We start from the raw sequence: 25,752 nt of genomic DNA on the forward strand, positions 1-25,752 counted from the left end.
TTTTTTTTAGATATTATATTTGTTTTATTATAAATAAAAAATCCTCCACGACAACCCTTTTTTTGTCATTTTGTTAATTAGCCAAGTGATTTTGACTTCCAATCAATGGTTGCTTTTCCAAAAATTGTTCTTGGCATTATGATATTGATATCCATACTACCTTCTTGAATTTGGCCAGTTCAAATGTTAAAATTTAATCTTTGATAAATGGAAAAAGTAAATAAAAAATGCTGAAAATGTTTTAGCTGCTTTCCAAAAAATGTCCTTTAAGGACGCAAAAATGAAACATTTTTATTTTAAAAAAAGCTCTATCACTAATTATCAATAAAAAATTGGAGCATTCTGTAATATTATTTATTATACTAATAATATCTATCTTCTTCACTAATTATAATAATATTATTAATAAATAAATACAGTTTATATATAAATGAGAAAATTTTGCGTTTTCGTTAGTTAAAAAATAATGAACAATTATTTTAGATTTGAAAGAACAAAAATAAAAAGAGAAGATTTTACTACTACAATTTTTACGTATAGAAAATTTTGAGGTGAAATATGAAAATATTTGATTATTTTAATATTTTATATTATTATAAGGATAAATCACAAAAATTAAATGGAGGGATATATTATATCATTCTATTAAATTCAAAAATATTACAAAAATTTACTCCAAAGATAATTTTACGTAGTTCGAATGAGCCTCATTTGAATTACATAAACCAAAAGTAATTCGGTCACTAAAAAAACAAAAATCAAAAGTAATTCGAATCAATCAAATTTAAATTACAAGTGATTAACATAACTGGAATTAGACCAATTCAAATTATGCATGCATGAATTCTAGAGGTATTTCGAATCACCTTGATTCGAGCTACACACACATTTTGTGATATAATTTGTAATATTCTTATGCCTATTTTTTATTAAAAAATTAATAATTTAAAAATTAAAAAAATATATTTTTTATTCCATAGATTAAAAAAAGCTAACAAAATATTTAATCACGAGACTTCTACAAAATATTAATGAGCTATTAATTCGAATTTCATACAATACTATTCTGTCCATTTTTGATAGCTCATGAATATTTTTTAATAAATTTTTTTAATAAATTTATTTAAATTATACCACAAAAAATATTTTATTCTATGCAAAATAATTTTTAAAAAATGGCTTAAAAATATTAAGAGTACTATAAAAATTTGTAATGTTGTAATCACTTAGGTAAATACATGCATGTACTCAAATTTTAAATAAAATACTCTACATAGTCAATAATAATTTAAAAATTAAAGAAAATATTTTATTCTATACAAAATAATAAAAAAATATTTTATTCCATACAAAATAATTTTAAAAAAAATGGCTTAATAGATGTTAGAGGTACTATAAAAATTTGTAATGTTCTAGTGACTTAGGTAAATATATGATAAAACTATATTTTCTTTAATTTCTAAATTATTATTGACTATGTAGAATATTTTATTTAAAATTTGAGTACATGCATGTATTTACTAAGCCACTAGAATATTACAAAGTTTATAGTACTCCTAACATCTTTTAAGCAATTTTTTAAAAATTATTTTGCATAGAATAAAATATTTTTTTGTGTTATAATTTAAATAAATTTATTAAAAAATATTCATGAACTATTAAAAATAGGTATAAGAGTATTGTATGGAATTCGAATTGATAGCTCATAAATATTTTGAAGAAGTCTCGTAATTAAATATTTTGTTAGTTTTTTTTAATACATGGAATACAATATATATTTTTAAATTTTTAAATTATTAATTTTTTAATAAAAGAATGGACAGAAGAGTATTACAAATTATATCACAAAATGTGTGTAGTTCGAATCAAAGTGATTCGAATTATCTTTGGAATTCATGTATGCATCACTTGTAATTCAAATTTAATTGTTTCGAATTACTTTTGGTTTGTGTAATTCATTCGAATTAGCCTCATTCGAATTACATGAAATTATCCTTTTGTAGATTTTTAAAACGTTTTTGAATTTGGTAGAATTGTGTAATATATGCCTCTATTTGGTTTATATTTGTGATTTACCCTTATTATAATGATAGTATAAAATGTTATTAATATTTTATAAAAAGTTTAATTAACAAAAGACGTTTTGTGAAAAAAATTATTATTTTAATTATAAAACGATGTTTTGTAAAAAAAAATATTATTTTAATAATTATAAAAAAAACAAAACATCATTGATGTTTTATAAAAGTCCACAATAACATACAGGGACGGACTTATACTAAAAGAAGAGGGGCATTTGCCCCACAATTTTTAAAAAAAAAAACTAAAAACTAATACTTATATATATATATATATATATATATATATATATATATATATATTATTTATCTAAAGTAAAATATAAATAATTTTTTTTTGTGTTTTATGTTAAAAAATATTTTGTTAAACTTAACATATAATAATAATTATATTATTAAATTTGATTTAATATAAAAAATAAATAAACTAAAAAAATAATGATAATTAATTTCATTATATTAATTAATTAATTAATAATAAAATTAAAACTTAATTTTTTAATTAAATATAACTTAAATTATTAGTAATTTTCTAAAAATTATTTAAAATAAAAAATATTATCTATATGTTAATATATTATAATTATTTTGGTTAAAAAATTATTTATACCATAAAGACTATAATAAATAAATTTGATAATTAAATATGAGATAATAAAAAATAAATAAAATAATTGTTTAAGAATATATATAGAAAAATAATATTTAGTCATGTTAAAAAAAATTATTATAAATTATTTTTTTGTTATTTTAAATATAATACTGTGTGTATGAAATCATATTTTTATTATTTTAAATATTATAATAAGTGATTGTGTATAGATTTCTAGTTCTTATTAATATTTATAGATAGTTCTAATTTAAAAATTTAAATATATCTAATCCAATTTAAATTGGTCAAGTGATTAGCCTAGTCGTCTACTTAAATAATTATTGGGAGTTCGAATTCTGTCTCATATATGTAGCAACTCATTGCCAGCCCAATTGCAGAATCTTAAATGGAACTGAAATTCACGACGAATTAATCCTTAACTTATTGGGTATCGGGGGAGGCCAAAAAAATATCTATACCTAAAATATATTATATTCTTGCCCCATTACTAAATTTTTCTGGGTCCGTCACTGATAACATATAACACATAGTTTATGCTATTTTTAAAAATTTTATCACTCATAATCTAATATAAAAATAAAATTTAAATTTTATTCTTTTTTTTATGAGATGTTAAAATGACATTTTATCCCTTTTTATTTATAGAATATGCATTTTTTTATAATTTTTAAAAAATCTCTTATTTAATCCATTTTAAAATTTTTGTATCAACTAACCTCAATTTTATTATTTTTTACAAAAATATTTTTTAACAAAAATTTTATTTTTTGCAACTAAATTTTATTTACCAAAATATTCTTTAAAATTTTATTTTTTGAGTGACTAAATTATATTTTTATCAAAATATCCTTTAACAAAAAACTTATTTTTTGCAATTAAATTTTATTTAGCAAAATATTCTTTAAAAATTTATTTTTTGAGTGACTAAATTAATTTTTTACCAAAATATCTTTTAAATTTTTAACGATTAAATTATTTTTTGTACTAAGATATTTTTTAATAATTTTTTAGTTACTAAATTATAACTTTACCAAAAAAATTTTTAACAACAATTTTTTTTGTATATTTTATTGTTAATCTCATGATATCTGCATATTATTAAACATGGTTTTACAAGTTTGATTTAACATTTTTTTTATATTTTACTGTTAATCTCACAAGAAATTTTTTTTTAATTTAGAGGCTTGCTACACATACAAGTTTTTTTTACTTACAAGTTTTACAAGTTGCTACACATTAGGGTCTTTTAATGCGTTATTCAGTTTCCAAAGCGCTACACTCACAGTGGATTATGAACGACTCTTCTTCCTCTTCCTCTTCCTCTTCCTCTTCCTCTTCCTCTTCCTCTTCCTCTTCACTCACCGTGGATTATGAACGACTCCTCTTCCTCTTCCTCTTCCTCTTCCTCTTCCTCTTCTTCTTCTTCTTCTTCCTCTTCCTCTTCCTCTTCCTCCATGTATTTCTTCGTTATTCTCTTTGCCTTTTCATTAATTGTTTTACTTGCGTTTATTACTGGTATTCTTGCTTCCTTTTTTTTCGATTTTCATGGTTTCTGAAATCAAGCTTTGAAATCGTTTTGAAGATAATAGAACGTCAGAAATACACCCAAACGATTACAGAAATACACCCAAACGATTATAGAAATACACCCAAACGATATTTCTTCGTTATTCTCTTTGCCTTTTCATTAGTTGTTTTACTTGCGTTTATTACTGGTATTCTTGCTTCTTTTTTTTCGATTTTCATGGTTTATGAAATCAAGCTTTGAAATCGTTTTGAAAATAATGGAACTTCAGAAATACACCCAAACGATTACAGAAATACACCCAAACGATTACAGAAATACACCCAAAGATATTTCTTTGTTATTCTCTTTGCCTTTTCATTAGTTGTTTTACTTGCGTTTATTACTGGTATTCTTGCTTCTTTTTTTTCGATTTTCATGGTTTCTGAAATCAAGCTTTGAAATCGTTTTGAAAATAATGAAACTTCAGAAATACACCCAAACGATTACAGAAATACACCCAAAGGACACCTTATGCATAATTCAGAACTCTTTCTCTTTCTCCTCCTCATCTTCTGCTGCTTCTTCTTCTTCAAAAATGATTTCAGAGCTTGATATAAAAAAATAATTGAAATCAAGAATAACGAAAAAAGAAAACAAAGAGAAAAGCACGTAAATGAAGAAGGAGAAAGAGAAGGCAAAAAACGAAAGAAAAGAAGAAGAAGAAGAAGAGGAGGAGGAAGAGGAAGAAGAATGTGCAGCAAGAAGAAGACGACGGTGCAGTGAAATTGTGCAGTAACGGTTGAAGGAGAAAGAGAAAGCAAGAAACGAAATAAAAAAAGAAGAAGAGGAAGAGGAAGAAGAACGTACAGTAACAGTTCAAGCGCGTTAATATAATAACTTGTAAAGACTTGTATAAAAAAATGCTTGTATGTGGAGAATTTCTCTTTAATTTAATGTTAAAATAATATGTATTGATATCACAATTTAATCACTAGAAAAATGATATTGAAGGGTATTTTAGTAAAAAAATAATTTAATCATTACAAAATATTTTAAAGAATATTTTGGTAAGAATATAATTCAATCACTAGAAAAATAATTTGTTAAAGAATATTTTGGTATACAAAATTTAATCACAAAAATAAAATGTTACTAAAAGATATTTTTGTAAAAAATATTTTATTTTTTTTAAAACATGAATAAAATTGACATTAGTTAATACAAAAATTTTAAAATAAGTTAAAAAGAAATTTTTTTAAATTTATAAGAAAAAAGTGTATATTTTATAAATAAAAATGTCATTTTAGAATCTATTATAAAAAAAATGAAATTTTCTCAAATAAAAAATGTAATTTTCTTATATCCAATAAATATGAAAATTATATCATTTTTTTTTAAATTCACTTATTATGAGAACAAATAGCGTATAATATGGCGCTTTGTGAATAACCAATACCAACTACTCATTACTCATTAGCATATGGGGTATATTTAGGTTATTTTTTATTATGGTTCTAAAAATTGAACTCAATCGATTGGATGAATGAAAAATGGATATTCTGACTAGACTATTAAATTATTGAATCAGTCAGTCAATTAGTTCACATTCATTTGATTCTCGCAATTTTAATCCACCGATAAAGAGTGGTTCTAGTTTCTAAATTTAGTACTACTTAAAAATAATAAGATGAATAGACTTCTTTTTTAAAATATTTTAAAAATATTAATATTTTAATAATTTTAACGGTTTATCTCAATTATAAAATACTACTAAATTACTGATATTTTTGTAATATTTGAAATTCTTCTGATAGAAAATACAAAGTAATGCCACCACCACATAATAATAGTGAATAGTTCCTCTCATTGAAAAAAGGCAGCTACTATCATAAGTTCAGAACACTTAGTACCTTAGCTAGCTACTAGCACTAGCAATAGTCACCATGTTCCATGTTCATTGCATTGTACACAGCACAAGAACCAAACCTTACAAATCAATCCACCATATCCTCCACACTGTGTCTCAAGTCCCACTCAAAATTTTATTTTATTTTATATTTTTTCTTTTAGCACGACTAAATACCAGATAAGCAAAAGGGCCAAAATAGATTTGAGAATGCATATGGAAAAAAGCAAAAAATTGATGTTTGTTATGTTGATTTGATTCTGTTGGGGGACAGAGGAAGTCACAACCCCTCTTTGGGGTTTATAGACCCCACAGAAAAGGGGGGCAGGTACAAACGCCAAAGGTAGCATTTAGTGATGAGTCCCTAACAAGGACAACACAAAAATAATGGGGGGATTTGTTTGTTTTGGTTTTTAATTTTTATTTTGGGCTTGTTGTGGGCCCCTTGTGGATTAGGACCATCTGTCCCTTTGTGACCGGCATGCCCTCTAAAACACGTGAATCTGATTCCTATGACCCCTCCTGATTAATTTGTTACGCTTCATTTTCATTTTTTGTTGCTGTAAAACACTCAAACTTGTTTAATACTTTTATTTAATTATTAATTTTCTTCTATTTGATGCTGCTTTAAAATAAATTTTTTATTTATTTTATTTCTTGAGTCATTTACTTGTATTTCTAAATAAAAAATAGAAACATAAAATAAATATTTTTTAACATTTTTTGAGATGCAGGTAGGCACGATTTGCTTCTATCAGAAATAAAAACAATTGAAAAAAAGAAAAAATATTAACATTATAAGCTTATTCTCATATATTTTTAAAAAGATAAATATATTCACTTCAAACGTATAAAACCCTAATTACAATACAAATTTTTATAAGACTTTTTTATTGCGTTTTCCTAAAAATGAGATTAAATTATATTGTGGTAATTGCTTTTATCGTTAGATCTAAAAATTTAATTTTATTTTAAAATAAAAAAATTGTATTAATGTGTACACTAGGGGTGCACAGACCCGGCTCGGCCCAAAGGCCCGGTCCGGTCCCGAACACTTTAGGGGCTAATTTGGTGTGATTTCATTGGGTTTAGGTCGGATAAGGGTCTCAAAAATGGACCCGGTCATTATTTCGGGTCGGGTCCGGACCATAGCTCGGGTCACCCGAAGTCGGCCCGGTGGCCCAGTCATCATACACAATTAATATTTTGTGTTATTAGTGATGGATCATGATTATTCTTATGTGGAATTTAAGTATTGTAAACCTTAATATTTTGTGTTATTAGTCATTATAAGACTATAAGTTAAGGTTTTATATTTAGAATGCATAAGACTTTAGACTAATGCATAATATTGTGTTATTTGTATTGATTTAAATATTTCGTATTATTAGACAAAATTAGTATTGATTGTGGTTTTGCTTTAGTATTGATTGTGGTTATGCTTTAATTTTAAAGAAGGGTTGGTTTTTGTTATATTTTTCTAAGTGAATTTTACCATGTTAAATAATGGTTGGAGTCTTGAAAATTTAGATATTTTTACATGCTAGCTTACAAGAAGGTATCAACGTAATGTAATGTTAACGGCCCGATTTTCACCCGGTATAATTGTGGCCCGAAAGTGTATTGGTTTCATCGGGTCTAGGGTCGGGTTCGGGTAATAGACCCGGTGTATATTTCGGGTCGGGTCTGGGTCACATCAAACCCGGCTTCACCTGGCCCATGTGTACCCCTAGACTGTACACACATATATCTAAAAAATTTATTTTATAACATATTGTTATTAAAATAAATATTTTTAATTAAAACATAATTAAAAAGATTAAATAGTTAGTATATTTTTCTAAAATTTTATATAATTATTTCATATTAATAAGTAAATATATAGTTAAATAATTACACCTTTTAATCTTTCAAAAATATCATGTTATATATATAACTTGAGTAATATATTGTTGCAAGATTGATGAACATGATCGTAGTCACAAAGTGGAATTGGACTTAATTAGTACCTTATCAACAATTAAAAATGAATAGGAAAATAAAATATAGAACTATGGAATATAGAAGAAGTTTCTCCCTAGGAATCTAGACAAAAAAAAATGGTGAACATTTTGCCTAAACAAGAAATGCCACACTTTTGGTATGGTATTTATTAATATAATGTAATTAATTACTCTTTCTAACAATGTTTTTGCGTTGTAGATAGGTTAGAAATAAGTTAAGCCAACTCATAAATTAATTCGAATTCGATTCGTCAATAGTTTCATAAACTGAATTCGTGAGTTAATGAGTCGAGTTTGAGTCTGAAATTGAACTCATAGATTAAATTGAGCGCGCGCGCGCACACACACATATATATATATATATATATATATATATATATATATTAAATGATTAATACAGACATGCATTTAATATATATTTTTTTAATATTATATATATAATAATAAAATATAATTTACATATATATTAATGTTCTTAATTATTTAAAATTCTATAGTTATTTTTTATATATAATTTTGATGCAGAATATAAATAAAAAATTTGTAATTGATAAATAGATAATATATAAAATTAATATTATTTTAAAATTTTTTAATATATATAAATTATAATTTATTATTATAAAATTATAAATTATATTCCTATTATTTGAATTCGTTTTTTGAATTTTAACTTGATCACTCATGAGTTTTCAATGAGTCGAACTTGAATTTAAAAAAATAAATTTAATTATTAATAAAACGAGTTACGAACCAAATTCATTTTTTATGAACAAAATTTAAATTTATTTTAGTTCGACTCCATTCGACTCACATTTGACTCACTTTCAGCTTAATTGTAGACCTCACATCTCAGCCACTAATGGACACTATCTATGACGCAGAAATATCTTCCTTATTTCTTTCTTCTTTTTTGGCCTGCACTTTATTGCAATTAAGACCACCGAATAGTTTTTATAGTATTTATTAATTAATCAATAAAATATAAGAGCCTTTTTCTATCTAATAATTCATTGGCAACCCATATCACAATGCAATATTGTTGTTGATAAAATCATATTGTTTGCTTTCATTGAAATTGTATGTGCCACCCACCATCTCTCTCTGTATGTAGATCACACCATGCTCCACGAAATTGACTATTTTATTCTATTTTATTTTTCAATTATAAATTGTGGAAGCATTCAATAATCCTAACGATCTTAGACAAAATATCCTTTTCGTTATTAGTATTGATTTTGTGAAGGATATAATAAAGTGTAAACTAATTGTGTGATCTACATTCTATATTCTATATATCTTCCATTTTCCATCAATTTGCCGTGTTGAATTTGATTCCCCGTTTGGAGTAGTCTTCTTAAGTTAGATATCTGTAATATATTATTTAATTTTAATATATTAACGATGTAAATATTTTATATAATTATTTAATTATATTTTTTTAAATAATTATTTATATAATAATTGATATAAAAAATAATTATTTTTATTAACATGATGTTACGTGAATATATACACGTATAAAAATATTTTATATTAAAGTTCATTAAAATTAAATTTGTATATATATATATATATTGTTGGTCGTTTTTTATAAGAAAAATAATTTGATATTCTTTATTGGTATTTCAAAGTATTGTACTTTGAAATTGAGAGGTCCTTGTCTTACTATGTATGTCATATATATAGTTGTCTTCTATAATTGCTTAGGAAATAAGTACAAAAATATTGCTAATGTGCGAACATTTAGCTGTGCAACATGTTATTGGTTTATTTTATATGTGAAAATTCTAACCAAGCTAGGAGGCATTAGCAATCTTGTTCAACGGCGAATCTTTGGTTTAAAAACGTAACTGATGATAACCTAAATCTAATCTTAACGATTCAAATTATTCGAGTGACCACTATAATAACATGATGAATGATGACTATATTTGTGTATATAAAATAATAAAAGAATTTGATGAATTTTAAAAGATTCTTTATTTGTTTTCAACGTTTGGCACCACTAGTTAGGCGTCTACTTAAAGTTGTTTTGAGTCATTATGGACCCATAATCACCCTTAATCCATCGGTTATTACATCAGTGAACTTTAACTTGATCATATATTTATATAATTATATATAAACTTTTTACGTGGGTTACTATAGCTCATCATCATTTAAGAAAATTAAACATGATTTGACCTAAACATGATTAAACATTTGGCCGTAGCTCAATTATTTAGAATAAACTTGGTCCAAACATAAATAAACAAAGTAAAGAAAGGCCTAAGGGATATCATAATGAATACTTAGATTAAATGAATAGTTGATTATTGGAAGAATTAAAATGCATATTGCAGTTGAGAAGGACGGTTGGATTACACCAAGTAAGCATAATCATTTTTTTTAGTGCATCTACGTTGATGAATGTGTGTAGGACCCTTTAATTTTTCTTGTCGTCATCAGGTTAATTAATTGATGGTGATGTTGATGGTGTAACATGAGATTACCTAAAAGGAGTAATGTGATTTTATATATTTTTTATTTTTACATATGTATTAATTCGACATATCAAAAATTAATTCGATGCAGATTAGATTTTTATTTAAAAATTTATTGCTGATTAATGAATTTCTACATGTACAAAGTGAGATTCAAACTTTTAACACTTATGATATAAACGAACAAGTGAATTAATTATTTCACCAATCTAAAATAATTAATAAAATAAAAAATTGCTAGTTGTAAAAAGGTTTCTACTCCTTCATGAGACATATTATTAGTTTTGGGTATAGTCAAATTTTTAGTTATAAGACATGGATAATAATGGTCTCATTGGGATAATTTTTTTTCCCCAAAATAATTCTATAGTATATAGACCTTATTTGCTGACTATTAAAGAAATGGAAGCTTTGTTTAAAATGATAAATGGGATTTTTATGAAAGTGGGAATTTCAATATGAAGTAGTACTCCTATGTTTGTCAAATGGCACATCCCATTCGTGGAGGTGTTTTGGTTAAGTGGTGCATTGCACATTGGAATAATACGGATTTTGTATTTTTAATATGAAGTTAGATACGTGTAATACAGAAAAATAAGAGTTTGAGTGTGCAATGCATAGATATGGAATTAATAATAATTTACATAAAAATCGTTATATATGACTTAAAATCGTTAGTTACAATTTTATGGAAGAAAGAAAGTGTAAAAAATCCTCGGATTAATGATTAACGGCTGAGAGCTATTAAAAAATTTAGGATTATTGATTCGATGAAGAGAGCTATGCATGTGCCATCAAAGAGGAGAAGAAAAGAGGTCAAGAACCGTTGGATCACTGATCAACGGCGGAGGATTTAATTTCTCAAGAAATCGGTACTACTGATTTGAAGGAGAAAATTTAAAAAAAAAAAAATCATAACTCTTATTTTCTTTGAGGAAAAAAAATTGTTTTTTTTTAATCTTTAATCACAATTTATATATATATTTTTTGTCACTTTTTCAAATCGTCACTCATAATTTATTTTGATAACATTCTATCACATATCAATGCATTACATTAAATTTGTATAATATCACCATATATATTAGGCCCTTAATTTTACAATAACTAAAAAAATTAGCCAAATAATTCCCAAATTAATTAATTAGTCGATTAATTTAATTTTGTGAGCTTTGAAATGCCTTTACGCAAATCATGAAAGATGAACCAATCACACGCATGCCCTATTAGTATTTTATTTGGGTGACTTTGCCCTATTAGTATATGACTATGAATGAAAGTAAGTAATATTATTTATTTATGAATGTTGAAGGGAAAGGCAAACCAACAAACAATAAAACCACAGTGATCCATGTCTCCCTTTTAAGAAAGAGACGTGTGAATAAACTAACCCACTTTCATTGCTTTGGTCCCTTTTTTTCTGCATAGAATCACACATCCATTTTTATGTACGTGGGGTCAAAACCCCTTTCCCCCACCACCTTCTCCAATGATATCATTCTTTTTTTTAAGACTAGTAAACTTCTCATTAAACATCTTTATCTATCTACACATAGGAATAGTTAATTATAGAATTGACATACAATATTATTTTATCATTATTGTCAATGAACATTTTGGGCAGACTCCAAATCCTTCGTCACGTACACACTACGCACCTGTCCTCCAATTAGGACAATGATACTTAACCCAATACCATATCTTCTTCATTAATAATTACTAATTAATTAATTAATTAGCTAATCAATCAATTTATACTTTCTTTAGATTTAGCATAGGTGATAAAAGCTCCAAATATATCTTATAAAGACTTTGTATTTAATATCCTTTTATATTATTCTAAAAGTTTTTATAATAAAAAATTAAATTCTATTTAAAAATTTACTGCTAATTAATAAATTATACATGCACAAAGCAAAATTTAAATTTTTAATATTTATATAAGGAAAGAATTGAACTAACCATATTTGACATTCAAATTGGTTAAGTCATTAACCTTAGAGATATATGTTTGATTTTAGGTAAATGATAGATGTCAAATCCATGAAAAAAAAAAAAAAAGAAATACAAGAATAAGAGAATTTTCTTAGCTTGAGGGGGCTAAAGTAATAGATAGGAAAGGTTTGTAAGTATCTAGGCCCATATGGGATGTTGCTTTCTTTTATTATCTTTGTAGCTAAAGAATATGGAAGATGGTGCTAGCTAGGCTTGTTGCAAGTGCAAAAGGGGTTAGAAATGTGTGTCACATAAGTTGTCAATATCGGTGATATATATACATATTCCAATTATTTATTTTAATTAGTATTATTATTATTTATTTCACTTGGGGTTGTGGGCCTTACCCAAAGTATTGGGATAGTACAAAGCATAGAATATGGATCTAATTAAAGAGGATTGAGGGGTCCATGATGGGGAACCTAACTTTCTTCCCTTGTGAAAGGGGGCACTCATGTCCTAACCCCGTCATCATAGAGAATTGATTTTGTTGCTTCCTTTTGTTCTATCCTAACACATGTTTTCTCCTTTAAAGAAAGTGGACCCTCTGCCATATCACAAGTCACTTAGTATTATAATTGTAAGGAAAAGTCTAAGGGCTAGCAATTTTGTTAAATTCTGACCTGCATATAACCAGCAAAAAAAATAAATTATTGGATAAAATTTCACACCAATCTCACACCATTAAAACATCATTGATAGCTATTTGATGGCTACAAATTACAAAAATTGCTGGCCCTGTCATTCCTCTATATTATATACATACATATATACATAATAATAGATAGAATTGAAATGAAGGTGGCTCCTAAAGTAGCATGTCCAATTGTGTCTAACACAACACAAATTGTGAATCACAAAGTCTAAAGGTGCCACAGTGAAAAAAGGCATATTGATAAATCCAAAGAATGGAATTTTTAGTTTTCAATCACCATTGACATATTGCTATTTGGGGTTGGCCTAACTTCCCAAATAATAATAATAATGAAAAAATTTAAAATTTCTTCCTGAAATTAATGTGGATAGTGATACTTCTTAGGCATTATCTTAAGGCTTGCTCCCTTTAAATTTAAGCTAAAGTGAGTGAAGCTTTTGTTGATATATATACCCTTGTCAATTTCCTATATTTTTATTTTTACTATTTTATTTATTTTTTCTTAATGTGTGTGATACATGATTAAGATGATGCAACCCTATGTTTGGGAAGAGCCTTGCTGGCATATATATTATTTTGCTTTCCCACAATTCTTTGATTCTCATTTTACTTTGTAAGGATTATGGTAAGCTACACATAACATAAAAGGCATGGTGGGTCAATGATATGGAATTAAGAATCCACCTCTAAATGAAAAGAAGCATATATATATAAACCATTCACCAAGGGTAATCATATCTCCCATAATGAGAATTTTCTTTATAAGGGAATTTGAAACGACTTGCCATGTCCATGAGTGAATGGATTTGGCGTGATATAGGTGGAGTAAGGTTAAAGATAAGGGACATTATTAATTGCATTTTTTAATGCTAATAAAGACAACATCCCCTCTCCGATCCCTTTTTTCTCTTCAATAACTTTTCTACCCCCTACTCCCTTATTTCTATTACTAAATGTGAGATAGGATAACAAGGGTAAAATTAAAAAGAAAAAAAAAAAATTATTGAATAAAAGAAAGTACTCTAGTTGTTATTCATGAAGAGGGAGAACAATTTGTAGGGGAAATTGTCAACTATTCTTTTTCCATATGGCTTTTAAGACATAGATTGGTGTTTGTGTAAACATCAGCTTCACCCACTAACATAATATGCATGTGCCAAGGCCATCACATAGGCTTAGCTTACTCATCCCCATTAATGGGGTTTCTTGGAGTTTGTGGTCACAAACCCAACTCCTCCATCTTGGGGTAAAATCATTATGCCTTTGCCACCCCCAATTTCAATTCCCTTTTATTAGTGGGGGACTTTTGCCCTAAAAAAAGTATTACTAATGGTTCTTTCTTGTCAACATTAGGCACTATTGTATATACAAAAGGCTTAATTAATTAGCCGCTAAAGCCGAAGGTTACTCTTTGGTTGATGTACTTGGCCACTCATAATTAATATACATGCATCTCTATCTATATGTCTAAGTGCTTATTATTGATATGATATTTTTATATGTGGATGGATAGTGTGTTGTGAAATGGGATTGGACTAACAATTTGTCCATGGCATAAAAATATTTGAAGTTATCCTCTACTCAATGAACACACGCGCGCCGCACACACACACATATATATATATATAACCCTCTTTACTACTTTAAAATAAAATAGGAAAATTATTCTTTTTCTTTGGTATGACTACATTTTTTTTAATTATTGAAGGAAATTTTATTTAATATTAAAAATTTCTACTTATAAAAATAACTACAACCAAGTCTACAACTCAAATTCAAGACTTCTAGTTTTTTTTTTTTTTTTTTTTTTATTTTAAAAATGACCATTTGAATAAACTATTTGTTGGTTCTTTCCTTGTGAGTCTTACTTTGAGTAATTAGTAAGAGAATTGAGATTGACATCACATATCACAGAATCGACCAGCTATCACTTTTTGGACTGAATATAAATATATTTGTATGATGGGAGAAAAATAATTTGGCAATTTAATATTTATCATCAATGTGGGAGAGTGCATCATATTGAGCTGTCCACAATTGTTGTTGTGAAATGAGCAAGATTTGGCCCACATTAATAATGGACCATAAATTTTTGTTGTTGGAATTTAGACTCAAATTTGATGATTCTCACTATAGAAACTTATTTCCACTGTTGGGTTTTCTTATTTTTCTACAATAATCACTCACAAGGTTTTTGTTCTTTCACTTTTAGTTTTTTTTTTCTTTTAAATGGAATAACACCAAATTAAGAAGTTTGATTAAAGCCATAATAATTGTGGCATGAGGATTTATTATATTATAGAGGAGTACTAGGGACCAGCAAATTTTGTGAGTTGTAGCCATCAATAGTGTATTTAATGGTGTGAGATTTCATCTAATGGTAGAAAATCACTCATTTTCCTTTTGCTGGCTAAATGCTGGCCAAATTTTAATAAATCTGCTGGTCCCTAGACTTTCCCATTATATTAACAAGAATGCCATCAATTCTAACCCTTTTCAGTTTTCACCCTCTCCGTATTATGCTTTTTAAAAGGAGGTTATAGTGTTTTCACACTTAATAGAATTGTCTACTCAATGTTTATGTTCTTTCCACTATTAGCATGTCCAATCAATTTCACAATTCAATTATTTAGTGGGGGATATGATCAAGAGAAACATAAATAAAAAGAGATTACATCAAATGCTATTTCTTAGTCATCCATTCAATTTAGACTTGGATGGCAGGCATACTACTATTCTTGGATCATTTGCACTGAAATGGTAACATTTTTCATGTCCTAGATATATCTTAGCTACATTATGGAGGTACACACACCCGTAAATTATTTTATTTTATTTATTTTCTTTGTACTACCTTGGGTGTGACTTTTTAACTTTTGTGTTACCCTCACTTTTTATGTAAATCGCATTCAAATTTAAATATATATTAAAATAACAAATAAAAGGGAAACAAAATGTATTGATTAGATTTTATCCCTTTAAATTTTGTACAAATGTTCTTTACTCCTTAAACTTCAAAAATGTAAAATGTAAAATGTATATCAATTATACAAACTTTTTTAGATGTTTATTTTACTCAATAAAAAAAACTATATTGTACTCTTTTAAAATGAGTTTGACAATAAATTTTTTCAATTATTTATTAGAGATTTCAGTTAATATGTAGTCAATTCTTGCATTTTTAAAATTGATTTACTAAACACATGACATAAAATTTAGGAGATAAATTATTATTATTATTATTATTATTATTATTATTATTATTATTATTATTATTATTGAGTTGTTACTACTCACTAGTGGTACTATGCCCCTACAAATACAATAGGGGGATAGATAATATGTCACCATTATGTTATAGTGACTTCATGAGTATGGTAACATAACTCTTATGGTAAATTATTTAATTTTTTAATTTATTTGTGGATAATATATATATTAAATATAATTATAAATTATGTTATTTTAAATTAAATAATTTATATAATGGTAATTTTATTTATTGTTATAAATGCTAAATTAAATAAATTATAATTATTTTTAATTTAGAATTAAATGAGAATAAAATTAGATATTATTTTTTAGGCTTTAAATACTATTTTTATTTGGACTTTAGGGTTTAATGGGTATCATATTCAAATATAAATAGTGACTTTACGTTTTCGGCTCCCAATATACCAAAACCGTTTTCGCAACTCTTTTTTCATAAGAAAAATTATAATTCAGCCGTTCTACTGAGAATACAAAAGATTTTGCTTGAGAAAAATTGTGATAACTCTTCTACTAATTTCTATAAATAAAAGTACAATTTTGCATTTGACATATTTTTAATGGTTTAATATGAATGATTTAGATTATAAAATAATTTATTCTAATAAATAGTATTAGAGCTATTTTCGTTTGAATCATTAAGAATATTTGTTTTTTAGTATTTATTTTGCTGAATTGATATATGTATATATAAATTATATGCATTTGGCTTGCAAATTTCAAATTGCATAAAGCTTGTTTGGAGTATATTATTATTATTCACATATTATATATATGAACGAACCACAAAAGTTTTTTTTTATACAATAAGAATTATCATTATGACGTGATGAAATTGGAGATTGTTCAATTTTTTTATTATGTAAATGTACGTACTGTATTTTTAATATTGTGGTCTTTTGTATATATGACTTTCTTAAATTCATGGCAAAATATTGGTAATTCTTTTATGTATTTAGAGGTGACAATGGGGTGGATAGGGGCGGGTTTTTGCTCTACTCGACCTTGCCCCGCTTGACAAAAAACCCGCATAAAATCCGCCTCATCCTACCCGCGGGTAGTAAAATGTTAAACCCTAACCCGCTTCTGCGGGTATCCGTCCCGTTCCTACCCGCCCCTATAATTATTAAATCCAACAAATAAAATAAAATTTTAAAAATTATATAACCACCATTTACATACATAACATAAATTAAAATAAAAATTTATATATGATATAATATTATTAATTATTTTACTAATTATTTTATATATGTTAGATATATTATATATTAAAAATATATATATATATATATATATATATATATATATATATATATACCGGGGCGGATAGGGGCGGGTTTAACAAAAATTCGACCCCGCCCCGCCTCGCTCAAGAACCCGTTCCGTTAAAACCCGCTCCAGTGTGGGGTGGGTAATTACCCGCTCCGAGTGGGTAGGGGCGGAGTGGGTACTCGCAAATTCGGGTAGTGTTGCCACCCCTATATGTATCATCATTATCTTTTGTTAAAATCACTGATGCGCTATTGTGATTTTGAAATAAATAAATAATAATACCGTGTTTAAATTTGATTTTTTCGCCTTGAAAATCACAATTAATATATTAATTGTGTAATAATTTATATTGTCTCAGATTTAAGTGCGTGCGCCATTAATTTAGTATATAATTATTTAATTATTCTTTTATGATATAAAAATGATTGTGTATGTTATTTATGCACATATTAATCTATTTAAAGAGAGATTTATATTTGACAAGTTATATGTATACATTAATAATATTTGAATAATAAAAAATTAAGAATAAATCGATATTCATTATTTATGCAAACAATAATCGGTTCAAAGGAAGTTTATTGTTTGGCCAAATAATAAATATTGCACACTTTTGTTTATTTTCTATTAATTATGCGATCAATAATCGGCCCAAAGGAAAGTTATTGTTTACCCAATTAATGAAAAATATATACAATAATAAATAGGTTGCAAAGTTTAAGTTTTCATATGCGCATTCAGTCGGTCTAAAGAAAGGTTTAATGTGTGACAAGAATTTTTGACAATATTTAATTACTGCAATGAGAGTATCACTTACATTTAATTTTTCTATCTAAAGATTGAAATTAATGGTGTTCTAAATATCTCAATATGGACTCTTTTTGTTCCCATTATTTAACTAATATTTACTGCATATTTTTGTTCTAATCCAAAAACTATGGCTTCAGCTACCAATGTTTCTGCACAAGTTAGCAGTATTTCTATGATGAATGGTTCAAACTTTAGGGTTTGGAAGGATACTGTGGAGATTGTCTTCACTTGTATAAATTTGGATATAGCTCTTCTAGAGGAGAAATCTACTTTCACTTCAAAAAATCTCAATGAGGTTAAAATAGAGAAATAGGAGAGATCCAATTGAATGAGCATTATGATTATGAAACGCTCAATTCCTGAGGCATTTCGGGGCTCAATTACTGAGGATAAAGATGCTAAAATATTCCTGAAAGATGTTGAAATTTTTTTTGCTAAGAATGAAAAGGCGGAGGCAAGTAACCTTTTGAGCAAACTTGTCGCCATAAAGTATAAAAGTAAAGGGAACATAAGGGAGTACATTATGAAAATGTCTCATCTTGCTTGTAAATTGAAAGCACTAAAGTTAGAGTTGTCTGAGAATTTACTTGTGCATTTAATTTTGATCTCTCTTCTTGCACACTTTGGGCCATTCAAAGTGAGTTATAACACTCTGAAGGATACTTGGTCCCTAAATGAGCTTATATCTCACTGTGTGCAAGAAGAAGAGAGGCTACAACGAGATAAGACTGAAAGTGCTCATATAGTTTTATCTTCTTAGTATAAAAGAAAGTGTGATACTATTGTGGATGCACCTTCTCAATAGAAAAAGGCTAAAAAACAGGACCAAACTTCAACCCGTTTCTTCTCTAAAAAGGTGTGACATATGAAGAAGGATTGTACCAAATATATCACTTGTCGTACAAAAAAGAGTATGATTCTTAATTTTGTTTGTTCTAAAGCTAGTTTAAGTTATGCACCTATTGATACTTGGTGGATAGATTCTATTGCTACTACTCATGTAAGTGTTATTATGTAGGATTGCCTATGGAGCTGACTGTCAAGTGATGTTGAAAGATGCATCTATATGGCAGATGGCAATATAGTTGTAGTTGAAGTTATATGAACTTTTAGATTATCTTTCACGAGTGGATTTTATTTTGATTTATTTGAGACATTTTATGTACCATCATTTAGACGGAATTTAGTTTCTATTTTTCGTTTTGATAAATCAGATTATTTTTATTCGTTTGGAAATAATAAAGTCAGTCTCTTTTATAATTTAAATAATATTTTTTCTGATCGTTTGATGGATAATTTATATAGTTTGATTTGAATTCTATAATAATGAAATACTGCAAACAGGTACAAAATAAAAACTAAATAAGAATTCGGCATCATTAGGGCACACACGCCTAGGTCATATCTCTAAACAGAGAATTCAGAGGCTCATGTCGGATGAAATTCTTGGACCCCTAAATTTGATGGACTTTGAAGTTTATATTGAGTGCATAAAGAAAAAAAGGACAAACGAAAAAAATTTAGGTGCCGAAAGAACTAAAGATGTTTTAAAACCGATACATACCGATATATGTGGCCCATTCTTTACTGTCTCTTGGAATGGACAACGATATTTTATTACATTCATAGATGATTACTCTCATTATGGGTATCTATATTTAATTCATGAAAAGTCCCAAGTCTTGGATGTTTTTAAGTCTTTTAAAGCTGAAGTTGAACTTCAACTTGGGAAGAAAATTAAAGCTGTCAAATCTTATCGTGGTGGTGAATACTATAGAAGATATGACAGTTCATGTGAGCAACATCCCGGACCTTTTGTCTTTTTCTCAAGGAGTGCGGTATTGTTTCACAATACACCATACTGGAAAAACCTAGCATGATAGTGTTGCAGAGTGAAGGAACCGAACTCTTAAGGACATGATGAGAAGTATGATTAGTCATTCTTTCTTGCCTGAATTACTCTAAGGAGAAGTTTTGAAGACCGCAGTGTACATCTTTAATAGGGTGCCAAACAAAGCAGTTAACAAAACTCCTTATAAAATTTGAACTGGAAAAAAGCCCAGCATAAAGCATTTATATATTTGGGGATGTCTAGGTGAAGCGCGACCTTATAGGCCGCATGAAAAAAAATTAGACTCAAGAACAATTAGTTGCTATTTTGTTGGTTATCCTGAGTGTTCATGGGGGTACAAGTTTTACAATCCTACATTAAAGTCTATTTTAAAACGGGAAATGCGAGATTTTTGAGGATGTTGAGTTTTCGGAGGGAGGGGGAAAAGAAAATATTAGGAATGTTGCTTTTGATAAGGATTCTGTAACTGATAATGATCATGTCTTTATATATATATTATTGTTCAAGATGCAGTTACAATACAAGAGCACAATGAGAATTCTACTGTAGATCCAGTTACAGTACAAGAGAACAATAATAATATTGTTGTTGCTCAAGCTATTGCTATAGTATAGAAAAATAATGAGAATCCTCCACAATCCCAACCTATACAGCAAGCTCAACAACCTCAAAAAGTTTCATTAAAGAAATCTAATAGAGAAATAAAAAGTACAATTTCAGATAAATATGTAGTCTATCTCCAAGAAAAAAGTGTCATTGGTTTGACAGAAAATGACCCAAACAATTTTTTTCAAACCATGCAAAGTTTTAACTCTAAAAAGTGGATCGATGCCATGAAAGAAGAGATGAAGTCTATGAAAGACAATGATGTTTGGGATCTCGTAGAATTATCTAAAGGTATGAAACCAATTAGTTGTAAATGGATATTTAAAACCAAAAGGGATTCCAAGAGTAATATCAGGAGATATAAAGCTCGTCTAGTCGCTAAAGGCTTTACTCAAAGGGAAGGCAGAGACTATAAAGAGACTTTCTCTTTGGTATCATCGAAAGACTCTTTTAGAATCATAATGGCACTAGTAGCTCATTTTGACTTGGAGCTATATCAGATGGATGTAAAGACAACATTTCTCAATGATGACATTGATAAAATGATGTATATGGTACAACCAGAAAATTTTGTATCAGGCAATTTAAAATCTATGATTTGTAAGTTAAAGAAATTCATCTATGGTCTCAAACAAGCTTCCCGTCAATGGTATCACAAGTTTCATCAAGTCATGATCTCATATGGTTTTGAGGTAAATATCATAGATGAATATGTATACCGAAAGTTCAGTGGGAGTAAATACATATTTTTGGTCTTATATGTTGATGACATTCTACTTGCCATTAATGATATAAGATTGTTGCATGAAACTAAGAAATTTCTATCGTACAAATTTGAAATGAAAGATCTTAGTGATGCCTCTTTTGTATTAGGAATCGAGATACTAAGAGATCGCTATCAAGGTATTCTTGAATTATCACAAAAGAACTATATCGAAAATATTCTAAGTAGATATGATATGGAAAGTTGTAGACCAATAAACACACCCATAACTAAAGGAGACAAGTTCAATCTCAAGCAGTGCGACAGTGTCCCAAAAATGATCTTGAGAGGACATCAATACATGATAAATGTTATGCATCAACACTAGGGAGCTTAATGTATGCTCAAGTCTGTACACGTCTCGATATATCATTTATAGTGGAAGTATTGGGTAGATACTTGAGCAATCCTGACATGGATCATTGGACAGCTGTTAAATACATAATGCATTATCTGAAGAGAACAAATGATTACATGCTTACTTATTGGAGATAAAAAAATTTGGAGATCATTGGGTACTCTGATTTGATTTTGTGGGATGCCAAGATAGTAGATGCTCTACTTCAGGCTGTGTCTTCATGTTGACTAGAAGAGCTATTGTATAGAAGTCTAACAAACAGAGTCTTGTAGCTTCCTCAATAATGGAAGCAGAGTACATTGCTTACTTTGAGGCATCCAAACATGGTATATAGTTGCGAAATTTTGTCATTGAGTTTCGTATAGTAGATGACATTGAAAGGCCATTGAAGATATTTTGTGATAATAAGTCAGCAGTACTATACTCCAATAACAATAAGAGCTTGACAAAATCGAAGCATATAGACATCAAATTTTTAGTTGTCAAAGAGAAAGTTCAAGAAAAACAGATTTTCATAGAACATATAGGAATAAAGTATATGCTAGCAGACCCATTAACCAAGGGATTGATCCCTAAAGTCTTTCATGAGCATACTGCTCGGATGGGTGTCAATATTTGTGATGCCTTGGTTTAGTAGGAGTTTATTTTATGCTATATGTCCTATGACAGATATTGAATTATATTTCTACAGAATTAAGTTGATGGTTGATTTCATATTATGTGCAACGTTTATTTTGCAATATTTGCTAAGTGTTTGATCTTAATAAAGTTTTAAAGTTAGACCAACTGGAAATAGACATGCACGAAATCACTTGGCATGTAATTTTCATATTATTCATCCAAATTTGATCTATGTCGTTAAATATATTAGTATAACGATCATCGTGGTTCAGTCATGACACTAACATGATAAAAGCTGCGGTAATTTCATAACTAATATATGAGACGGACAAAATTGTTCAAGTAATAAGGGAAATAGCATTCATATACGCGCATAAAATTTATAAGATGTGATTGTCTCAGGAAAGAATATATGTATAGCGCAAGTGGGAGATTGTTGAAAAATTATCTTAATTTTCTAATTTGTTTGTGAATAATACATATATTAATTATAATAACAAATTATACTATTTGAAATTAAATGACTTATATAATGGTGATCTCATTTATTGTTATAAATACTAAATTGAATAAGTCATAATTACTTTTGATTTGGAATTAAATGAGAATAAACCAGATACTATCTTTTGCGCTTTAGATACTATTTTTATTTGGACTTTAGGGTTTAATAGGTGTTATACTCAAATATAAATAGTGACTTCAGGGTTTCGGTCATCAACATACTAAAACTGTCTCCGCAACTCTTTTCTCATCAGAAGAATTATAATTCAGCCGCTCTGAAAATACAAAAAATTTTAATTGAAAAAAATTAAGACAACTCTTCTATTAATTTTATACGTTTCCGTATTATCCAAGGTTCTGAAAAATCGGACCGGACCGGCCAATTCGACCGGATTAACCGGGAACCGGTCAGTTGGCCGGTCCGGTTAACGCCAAAAATCAGTTTGCAAAAAACTGGTAAAAAACCGGTCAAACCGGTGGTTAACCGGTGAATCGGCTGAACCGATCGGTTTTTTGAAGGGCCGGTTCTTTCATTCACATCAAAACGATGCCGTTTTGATTTAAAAAAAAAAAAACGCGTGAAGACTCCCCAAATGCCCCTCTCCCTTCTCGCTCACTCTCAGTCTCTCAATCTCACTGGCAAAATCCCTAATTTCGAAGGTGGCAGCTTTGGAGAGGAGCGGAGCCCTCGGAAGTGGCGGAGGAAGGAGGCAGTGGAGCTGTCCCTGAGATTGATGTGCATGGCTTCTTCTCATTGTTTCAGTGTCTCTCTCACTCTCAGTCTCAGCCGCCGCCACTCTTCTCCTCACTGTCTCTGTGCTCGTTGTGAAGCCCGCCTCTGTCCTTGCCGTCGTCGGCCGCCTCTTTCTCGTCGTCAAAATGCCTCTGTCTTCCAGCCATCTCTCTGTGTCGAGCAACACGCTCTGCGAAGTGCGAACATACCCGTGCCGCATTGGACTCTTCGCCGTCGCCGTGAGTTCTTCAATCCTCGTCGTTCCTCAACATCTTCACCGTCGCCGTGAGTTTTTCAATCCTCGTCCCTCTCACTTTCTGCTCTCTTGTTCTGTTTTTTAATTTTTTTTATTTTGTTTATTATATGATTAATCATTCTGTAATGTTGAATAAATTTGATGTATGTTCAATTTTAGAATTCTGCTCTGTTGATGTAGGTTCAAGTTTTTTATTTTTTCAATTATGCTCTATTGAATTAACTAGATGAATTGCTTAATTTAATTATGTTGAATGCCATATGAATTTTATGAGCTATGAATTGATATATTGGTCTGGATTCTGGATTGCTGGATTCTGGATTGCTGTCATTCTAAGTTGGGATTGATGGTTGATTTTATCGGTGGTTGTTAATTTTGTCAATTGTGTATTCTGAGTTGGGGGTTGTTAGTGATGTGATTCTTAATTTACTTTGATACTGATTATGGATTCTTTGTTTTAAGTATGGATTCTTTTAGTTTTCCTGTTTTTGAAATTTTTTGACTTTGGAGGCTGAGTTTTCTGTTTTTGAATTCTGAGTTTTTATTGTTTGAATACTTGATTAGAAGTCTTTGATAAAATATTTTATGATTCTGAATTTTTTGTTGCCAGTGATTTAAATTTTTATGTAAGTTTGTTATTCTGAATTCTTTTTTGTGATTATTGAATTTGATCTGCTAGGTTCTAGCCTCCAAAAGCAAGTGTATGTTGTTGCCAAGAATGTCATTAGAGGTAAAGGAATTGTTCTCAGATGATGAACTTGAATAGGAGTATTATGCAGCACCAACACCAGTTTATTGTTGTGCAAGAGCCAAGAAGTCATAGAATGAAAGAAAATTTAAAAATACAAAAGAAAATTGATTTAATTATGATATGCATGACTCTTTTACACTGAAATGTACAAATAATAATACCAATTACTGCTTTAGTTTTTATAATATCTATATGTATATTAAATTTTAATAATTTTAATGTATATTGAATTAAAATGGTTCAACTACGGTTCGATCCCGGTTAAACTATTGAACTATTGAACTATTGAACCAGTCACTTGACCGGTTCGATGATCGGTTTGGTTCTCGCAACCTTAGTATTATCACATATATTTTTAATAATTTAATATAAATGATTTAAATTATATAACAATTCATTCTAACAAACTCCACTCCCATCTTTGAATTGTCTTGTACCTCATCTCTTCTCATTCATTCTTTCCTACCTCTACTTACCCATAATTGAGGTCTACTCTATCAACTAACCACTTGCCACTTGTTTCTTCTATTACCTAGATATTGCACAACCCTAAAAATCCTACCATAGTTTACTTTTAGTATTGTACTTTGTGATGACAAAGCAAAATTGACTCATATCTGAAAGAAAAATACAAATCAAAGTGAGGGACATGTGTGATATTAATTAACTGTGTTGGGCCTTTATTCCTTTAATTTGCGACCCTTATGAGAATA

Source organism: Arachis ipaensis, chromosome B8 (assembly GCF_059453495.1).
Source record: "Arachis ipaensis isolate K30076 ecotype BB chromosome B8, ASM5945349v1, whole genome shotgun sequence".
Lineage (NCBI taxonomy): Eukaryota > Viridiplantae > Streptophyta > Magnoliopsida > Fabales > Fabaceae > Arachis > Arachis ipaensis.